The following is a 10,242-nucleotide window of genomic DNA, read 5'->3' as shown; positions in this document are numbered from 1 at the left end:
GGATTCAAGATTCTTAATTAGAAACGTGTTTAACGCACTTAAGATCAACGTTAGATCGTTCGAAACTTTTGCCCGCCACTGTATCTCTCCTTCTCTCCTTCTCTCTCTCTCACGAGAAAGGTGAGCGAAGAATCGTCGAAACAATTACAGAACTGAGCGATGAACAGGGTGTGCAGTATGCAATTCTGTCCGGTGCTACCGTATTTATAATTGCTTTCGAAGCAATAAGCCTCGTGGAAAAAATCCATCCAAAGGGGATGATGGATCCCATCGTTTCTTCAATTTTTTTACATCCGTGTCCTCTGTTTCGACCCTGAACACTTCGTTACAGGTGTGTCGCGATTAATAGAGAAGTTGCAAATTGCAAATCCAAACATGGCTCCTTGACCTCGTTTGCATCATCAAACTAGTGACATCTGTGTGGGAAAGAAAGAAAGGGCGAAGGGTGTATTTTGTGAATTAAATTATGACAGAGAGACAATAGTTGACGTTTCTATAGATATAAGCTGTAAGAAAGAATGAATCTATGCGAAAGAGAGGAAGGAAAAGTGAGAATTGTAAATTTAAGTTTAAGTTGCGAGTCTGAACGGTTTCTTTCGCAACCAATCTGAAAATCGTGACTTTGGATCTCATTTGTATTATTGAGTATCTAAAAAAAAAAAAAAAAGAAAAAACGCTGAAATTTCTTTCAAATGATTGTAGAACATCCTCATCCCATAATGCGATCGATGGTTTAAGCTTAATCCGTTAGATTCACGCGTATTTTTCCACGATGAAATTGCATCGGTGATTCTCGAAATGAATATGTATCTCCCGATACTTAATCTCAAATTACGATCGTTAACGTGAAAATGACGAGCAAAAGGACGGAGCGTCGATAATGAATCGATAATGAATCGGGATACCAGAGATCTCGAAAATTGCATCGCGTGGACGTGCACAATCGATCGCTTCTTCATCTCGATGCTCTCAACGTCCCTATTCTTTTTCTCTCTCTCTCTCTCTTTTTTTATATCATCCTCGTGGTTTTTCCGCGATCCTTAGAAACGATATAAATTTCATAGAAATTTATCAAATGTTAGTTGCATACATTTTTCCAAATTTCCACAATCGTAATTCTACGTATATATTTTCATTCAGGAAATAATTAAAAAGTAGTGTATATAGGATTGACATATCGACACCAAAAATGTATTCCCAAAATAATTTCAAAAATATGAAGAGAAATATGAAGATCAGCCATATTCGAAAAATTTTAAATCCTACAAATTCCAATATCCCAAAAAACAAATTTCAACTGTTCCACAATCCCAATCGTAATACGCTTTACATATACAGAAGTATGTTCATTAATGCTACTTACATCACATTTTTCCAATCCTAATCGTCGTATACTCTAAATCACATATCCAATTTTTTCAAAATTCAAGATTGTTTCACAATCTTAATCGTAATACACTCTGCTATATCCAATTGCAACAAATTTTCAATTTTCCTAAATTTTAAACTGTTCCATAGTCATCGTATATTCTAAATGCTACTCGAATCACATTTCCAATTTTTTGCACAATCTTAATCGTCGTATATAGAACTCTTTCCAAATGTTACTTGTATCACATTTCCAATTTTTCTCAAAATTCAACTGTTCCACAATCCTAATCGTCGTATACTCTAAATCACATTTCCAATTTTTCCAAATTTCAACTGTTCCACAATCCTAATTGTAATACACTCTACGTATACTGCTACGTAAATGCTATTACATGACACTTCCAATTTTTCCAAATTTCAACTGTTCCACAATCTTAAATCACATTTCCAATTTTTCCAAATTTCAACTGTTTCATAATCCTAATCATCGTATACTCTAAATCACATTTTCAATTTTTCCAAATTTCACCTATTCCACAATCCTAATTGTAATACACTCTACGTATACTGCTATTACATGACACTTCCAATTTTTCCAAATTTCAACTGTTCCACAATCCTAAATCACATTTCCAATTTTTCCAAATTTCAACTGTTCCACAATCCTAATTGTAATACACTCTACGTATACTGCTACGTAAATGCTATTACATGACACTTCCAATTTTTCCAAATTTCAACTGTTCCACAATCCTAAATCCATTTCCAATTTTTTCAAATTTCAACTGTTTCATAATCCTAATCATCGTATACTCTAAATCACATTTCCAATTTTTCTAAATGTCAATTATTCCACAATCCTAATCGTCGTATACTCTAAATCACATTTCCAATTTTTTCAAATTTCAACTGTTCCACAATCCTAATCGTCGTATACTCTAAATCACATTTTCAATTTTTCCAAATTTCAACTGTTCCACAATCCTAATTGTAATACACTCTACATATACTGCTATTACATGACACTTCCAATTTTTCCAAATTTCAACTGTTCCACAATCCTAAATCCATTTCCAATTTTTTCAAATTTCAACTGTTTCATAATCCTAATTATCGTATACTCTAAATCACATTTCCAATTTTTCTAAATGTCAATTATTTCACAATCCTAATCGTCGTATACTCTAAATCACATTTCCAATTTTTGCAAATTTCACCTATTCCACAATCCTATACTCTAAATCACATTTCCAATTTTTCCAAATTTCAACTCTTCCATAATCGTCCCATACTCTAAATCACATTTCCAATTTTTCCAAATTTCAACTGTTCCACAATTCTAATCGTCCTATAATCTAAATCACATTTCCAATTTTTCCAAATTTCAACTCTTCCATAATCGTCCCATACTCTAAATCACATTTCCAATTTTTCCAAATTTCAACTGTTCCACAATTCTAATCGTCCTATAATCTAAATCACATTTCCAATTTTTCCAAATTTCAACTCTTCCATAATCGTCCCATACTCTAAATCACATTTCCAATTTTTCCAAATTTCAACTGTTCCACAATTCTAATCGTCCTATAATCTAAATCACATTTCCAATTTTTCCAAATTTCAACTGTTTCACAATCTTAATTTTAATACACTCTATGTATCAAATGCTATTTACATGACATTTCCAATTTTTCCAAATTTCAACTGTTGCACAATCCTGTACTCTAAATCAAATTTCCAACATCTCCAAATTTCAACTATTCCGCAACCGTAACAATCGTAACCCACTCCACTTCCCCTTAAAAGATAATTAAAAGAAAAACGTTACATTACACGCATTTACGAGTCCTCTAAAAACATATTCTCCCAAAAATAATTTCCAAAAGGATAGCGATCAGCCACGTTCCAAAAATCGTTCCAAAATCTGCTCGAAATCCTCCTTAAGATCACCATGATCGCATCCATCGATCCCCGTGCTCGATCCCTTCACGCGTTGGGAAACGGCTCGGCGCGGCCCGGCAACACGCGCGCACCATCATCCCCCGGTGGTCGTCACGGGGAACAGGACGTTAAAGGAAGGCCGGGTGGCAATTGCCGGCGCGGTGGGCGCGGCCGTTCTCCAGGGGCCGAGAGGTCGCTGCCTGGACTTGGGAACCGATTGTCGCTCCGCTCGAGGAGCACGCACCTCTCTCTCTCTCGGTGCGCGTTGCAACCTGCGATTACCGGACGATTTTCAGATCGGTAGCGGCCGGCATTTTTTCGCACGGTGTGTGCCCCACCTCCCTCCCCATCCGGGACACGAGAAGAGGAATAGACGTAAACCGGGTGGCGAGGAGAGGGGGGAAAGGGTAATTGCCGTACCACGCCACATTGTGTGTATTATACCCGACGTTCACCCGGCCGTTTTTTCGCGCTAAACGCTTTCCAGCCGTTTTATTTATACATCGCGGATTCCTCGGTAATCGCAGGGACGTGAGCAGTGTGTCGTTGTTTCGTGGCAATTCTCCGCGAGGATATTGAATACCCTTCGGGAATCTTGGGTGGGGGATGGGATAGGATGATGATAGGAGTGGATCGATAGATTCTTGTTTTTGTCCTTTTGGAAGGAACGAGTGCTTTTTTTGATGTCGTTTCTGTGCTGGGTTGAATTGTTCTGAGATATAGGGAAATGTAGGCGAAAGATGGAACGTGAATTGTGGGATTCGAGGGGACGTGTCGTCTTTCGCAACGCAGAATTCTGTGAGAATTCGTGAGCTATCGATCGAGGTATCGCAATTTCGAAACAATCGGCCGGTCGACACTTGACGCGAGCGAGAGAGAGATAAAGTAATTTTGACGCGTTGTTACTTTATCGTTTCCCTGCAATAATTGGAGATTTATCGATTCCGCAATCGATAAATTTTCGCAATATAAAGGACAAATTTCTTATTTCTTCTTGGCTTTTATTTATAGAAAGAAACTCGGGACGAAATCGAAGAAGTCTAGTACTAGTCGTCTCGAAGGAAATTTCGCGAAGGAATTGGAAGAGTTTATCATACATTTACGAAACGAGAGGGAAAAGTTGAGATTTCGAAATGATTCGTAGAAATTTTATTAAAACTCGTTTCAAAATTTCACAATATGGCGAATCAGGCGAAGAATTAAGCAGAAAGAAATTAAGATTTCGAAGAGATCCGTAGAACAAAATTTGAAAACACCTTCCATTCGTTCCAAAACTTCACGATATAATGAATGAGACGAAGAATTAAGATTTCGAACGAAAAAAATATTAAAATACTCCCGAAACCAGCGTGCAGAGAGGAATTAAAATTTCGAACATATCCGTAGAAAACAACATTAAAATACCCTCCGATATGGCGAAACAATTAGTGCGCAGAGAATAATAAAAATTTCGAAAATTCCCTCCAAAAATTTCACAATATAACGAATGAGACAAAGAATTAAGATCTCGAACGAAGAAACGAGCGAACAATTAAGCAATTAGTGTGCAGAGAAAAATTAAGATTTCGAACAGATCCGTAGAAAAAAATATGAAAACACTCTCCATTCGTTCCAAAATTTCAAACAATATAATCAAGAATTAAGAATTCGAAGCGAAAAAATTATTAAAATACCCTCGAAACGAGCGAAGAATTAAGCAATCAGCGTAAAAATAAAATTAAAAATATCCTCGAAAAAATGAAGCAATGAATTAGGAATTTCGTAATCGAAATATTAAAAGTATCCTCGAATATGGGGCCTCCACGAATGAAGAATTAAGAAACGACGAACACAGGTTGTTGGGCGAAACTCTGCAGGATTGGTGCGCAGTTTTCGTGGAGAGAGAATTCTTGCGGAAGCAAAGAGGCTGAAAAGTGGAGATCCGGCGCAGGCTTGGCGCGGTGAAAGCAACGAGCGTTTTGCAAAATGGCACGAGCGATGCGGTCGGCGTCCTTTGCCACGAATTTCTCTTTCACTTTGAACCACCTTCTTCCACGGATTTGTTTCGCGGTCTCGTCTCTAGCTTCCGCTGCCTCGAATGCCCCAGAATGCTCGCGCCACTTGCCCCAATGGGGGGAACGCTTCTAAACGTCTGCCAACTCTGGAGAATTGCCATTTATTCCGGATCTATGATCCTCGCAGAATCGCCTCGGTGAACGGCCGACCGAAGAGTAGACTTCTCCGCGCAAACTCCGTCCAGTTTCTCGAATTGTGAAATTTTATTTATAAACACGTTTGCGTTATTAATCGCGATTGACCTTATACCTTCGTTCCCCAAGTATTTTTATTATCGAGGAAATCTAGAATTTCCTAATTTTAACATTCGTTGCTCTACTACAACACACACTGCAACCGAGCGAGTAGAAATTTATCAGGTTGCTAATTAAAAACTTTCCACAAAGGGAAATTCAATTTCACACCGGCCGTGCTCTGCGAATCACTGTGGCGCAAAAAAATTTCTATTCTCTTCGCCAGCTAAAAGAACACCTTCCCCTCCTTTCTTTCCTCGATCATCGAATCCTCGAGTCGTCCTTCCGCGATTTCATTTTCCCATTTTCCGATCGAAGAAAGGACGACGAAGAGGAAATGGAAGAACGAACGGGGGGGGAGGGGAAAGGGGAGGGGAGGACAAGGAAGGCGGCGTTGGTTCGTAAAATTCGTTGCCACTACCGGGAAACGGGCAGAGCGCAGCCTGTAATTAGCACTTGACGATGCATTAGCGCGGTCTCTCCCTCGTCTCTCCCTCGTCTCTCCCTCGTCTCTCCCTCGAGGAGAGAACGCCCTTGCAATAAAGTTGAAATGACCGGCGGGTCCGTCGTTACTCTTGGAAAACTGTGGCCTGCAACAGATCCCCCTTCCTCTCCCTCCGCCTCGAGAAACCAGGTTTTCTTTATCCTCCCCGTTGTCGTTGGATGGCAGAGTGATGTATACTACGGGAGAAGTGCGCGGATGTGCGTGATGGAAGCGTTAATCGATGCGATTTCGAGGGAGGAGAATGTCCATACGGATGTCGATACGGATTATTCGCAACAATATATTTCGTGTCTTATATACGCGAAATTGAGTGAATTTGTGACGATTCGAAGCAGTTCGTAGAGATTCTCGAAGAAAAAATATAAAACGATTTTATCCATTTTCGGCGCGTTTTCTAGAGACTCGATAATAACGCGTGTATTAAAAATTGTTCTTTTATAGAAAAAATTCTAAAGAGAGGCGTTGATTTTACTCATTTTCGTGGAGAAAATGGAAGTTCGATAATAAATATTCTCGAAGAAGAACTTCCGAAGAGAGGGATTTTTGCCCATTTTTCGAAACCGAGAATCTGGTTTCTACAATTGCAGCTGCCTTTATTTATTCTTATCGAATATCGAATTATTCCATCCGACGTATCGTTTGAGATCGCGTAGCGAGCCGGTGGGATAAAGTTAAATAAATGAATATCACGGAACCGTTCCCCGCCTATTTTTATTTCAAACGAAGCAATTCAATCTCGGCTTCGTTGTTACGTCAATACAGTAGCGTGAATTACGGTAGAGCCTCCCATTATCCTTACCGAACCGAACCGAATCTACTATTCCGATGTTCCAAACGTTTCATTATCCGAATAAAGCTAAATTTCCTTCGCTGGTTTGATATGAAATCGACGTTATAAATCGACCTTAACACTCTTCGTTTCCATTGGCAGTGCATTACTGCCGTAAAAAAAAAAGAAATGAGAAATATTTCGAAAGTTGGAACAGTAATCTTGATAAGGAAATTTGAAAAAAAAAGAAATATGTGATTTCAATCCTCGATGATACGTCTTACGTGGAAACGGATTATTTCAGCTCGATTCGAGTCCAATTCGAAATAGATTTGGGAGAAAGTTTACCGCGGAATACAGTAATCGAGTTCGAGTCGATCAAGTCTCTGCTGCGAGCCAAGTCAGGAAAGAATTATGAGGAACCGCGACGTGAAACAGGTTCATTATACGATGCAACATTCTACGTAGAGGATTTTCCGACAAGCCATCTAAAAATTTCAACGAACCACATTACCACACCGAAATAACAACGAATTATACAAGACTGTTGTGCGAAAGAAATATCTTGTTTGCGCGAAAACGGGGTGAATTTCTCAAAGTTACGTAAAAAGAAAAGAAAAAATCTTGCTCTCATTTCTAATTAACATCAACGAATTATCAAAATACAAAAAAAAGTTTCTCTTTTTCAAAACTTTGCAAAAATTCTCAACTCGAAATTAAAAACTCGATTCGCCATTAATCTAACTCTAACAAAATTACGAGAAACTATTTTGTCCTTGTTGCAAACCAAAAAAAAAAAAAAAAAGAAACAGGCGAAATCTCGCCAAACTTGCAAATTCCGCAAACATCCGCAATTCCAAATTGAAATAATTCCAAAAAATCGGGCAAGATTCCAAAAGGAATCGTCGTTTTCAAACCATTTCATACGGTACGAAGGATCGGAATTGCATCGGAAATTATCGAGTGTGGAAGAGAAGGGGTGGCGGGGGGGTGTAAATCCGAGACGGGTAAGATCGTCCAAGGGGAACGCGGTCTAGGAGACGGCCTGGCATTCGGGGGCATCCCGCCAACGCTGACCGTACTTCATTACCCGTGAGGGCCAGCGAGGCTCACGGGTCATCCGTTATCATTTTTACAACTGCCGCCATTCAACAATGTCGAATAAACTCCGTTAGGTATTGCGGTCTCGGCCCGGCCCGCAAGGGGATCTCTCCAGAAGAGAGGCCGCTTTTAAACCTATCGATCCGTGGGAGAGGGGGGGGGAGAGGCTTTACGCTTAATCGGGCGATTCCGCTTGCCCTTCCAATTTATCGTCTTCTCTTTCGTCCGGCTTTCGATCGTGTTCTTCTTCTTCTTCGTTCCGTCGCGCCTGGCCTGGCTTAAACACTCTCGATTCGATTATTTTCACGATCGTAAAAACAAAAATATACCGAAATTCGTCGAAGTGTCGAGTTGAAAGTTCATACAAAGTTGTTTCCAATTGTTTTAGTGTAATAGGATTTTATATTTTGTTCGCTAAAAGGCAGTTTCGGATGGATTTGCTTGCTCTTTCGATCATGCGAAAACGTGTTGAATCGAAAGTTGAAGGAAACTATAGTATAGAATGTTATATTTTATTCACAGTATATAGCGAAAAGTGTACAAGCAACATAAATATATGCGAAAATACATTCACACTCATTAATTTTTACACGTAAAAGAATCATGTACAACAATACTTATCGAACTCGCGCACAACGTAACGCTAAAAACAGCATACAAGAAATATAAATGTATAAGTATATACGTATGTACCTCGCAAGAATTATTGCTCGCGTTTAAGCGATATCGCGTGATCTCGTTCGTAAATATTTCCACATTTTATTCGCACCTACAAAACAATCGTGTACAAGAAAATACGTTTCCCGCAATTATTCACCGAAACTCGCGTACAACAACTGAAACAACTGTTGTCAATTGTGCACGCAGCGTAAGAGCCGTGAGTGCGTTTACTCGGTCGAAAAAAAAAGTATTCGATCTTGCTTCGTTCCTTCGAGCGTTGGATGAGCGAGGAAGAGGGCGATGCGTGCGCCACCGGAGCGGGAACAACGAACTACACTCGTCGTCCCTCCCCCGCCCGTCCCTCACCCGCGGCCGGCCATTCCTCCCCCTTTCGCTTTCTCTGTGTGTGCCGGAGTCATTCGTTACGAGGCCGCGCGAACAAGAGCAATAAACGTGTCGGAGGCGCAGTAACGGGTGATACGACGTACGACGTGAACCTTCCCGCCCCCCCCCCCCTTCCCTTCCAACCTTCGCTTTATAGGTCTACTTCGCCACGACCCCCCCGAGACTCGATTTGTCAACTCGTTAGTGGAGACTCGTTTAACCCCTGGCCCGGCGTCTCGTCCTGCTGACCAACTCCATCGCGTCCATCTGTGTCTTCCCCTCACGTGTTTTCGCGCGATTCCGCGTGTCTTTTCGAAGTATCGGTTTCCGGGGTCAGAGGGCGGAATCGAGAACGTTGGAACTTGGAATTTACACCGTGCGTCGTCACTTGTAACGCTTGCTCGTTAACTGCTTTATTCTGATGGTTAAACTGGTGGTGAGGTATTATTTAGAGGGGGGGGGGGAGAGGAGGTAGATTTTGTTATATAATTTGTGGAAATTTTTTTGGAATAAATTGCAAGATTTATATTAATAACGTAGAGTCGATAATTTGCATAAATTAATAGGTTTTGTGTACCGATATTTGAGAAATACTCGATGGCGAGAAGAATTACGCGAATTTGTTATACAACGTTGCAACGACCCTCATCCGTCGAATTAATCTTAGGACGAAGAGAGTCCAATTGATCGACTCAATATCATTATTTCATCCTCGAATACGCTTCAATACGTAATTTAAAATTCTAGAATTTTAGAATTAAAATTAGCCTCACTTCGAAACGCCTGCTCGAACTATACTCAATCGTACAACTATTTCTACTTCGATTCGAACTTGGACAAACTGTTGGCGAAAACGGAAACAACTCGTCCCTCTGTCGCCGGAGAATGGGACGAAAGGCACGACGGAACGATCGGGGAGATACGGGGGCTGCTCCAGTTATAACGCGCCTCCCCCCTCCTCCCCCTCCCCCCCGTAGTGGCACGGTGACGGATGTCGGAGCTCGGCCCATTACATCGGAATAGAGAGCCATTGGTCACTCCGGCGGAACGTAGGTCAAATTGACGAATGGTAATGAGTTCGCCTTGTTAGAGCGACTACTACGCGTTCACTCCTTCACCAACCCTCCCTCCGTGCCGGAATTAAACTTCGATACGGAAGAGCCGCACCTGCGAGGAGAGGGTTGCAGCCCACCACGATTCATCGCCGATGCAGAGATTAACGA

Source organism: Apis florea, unplaced genomic scaffold (assembly GCF_048593485.1).
Source record: "Apis florea isolate Af1SG1 unplaced genomic scaffold, ASM4859348v1 contig_3203_pilon, whole genome shotgun sequence".
In the NCBI taxonomy this organism is placed as follows: Eukaryota; Metazoa; Arthropoda; class Insecta; order Hymenoptera; family Apidae; genus Apis; species Apis florea.
Note: the sequence above shows the minus strand (reverse complement) of the source record.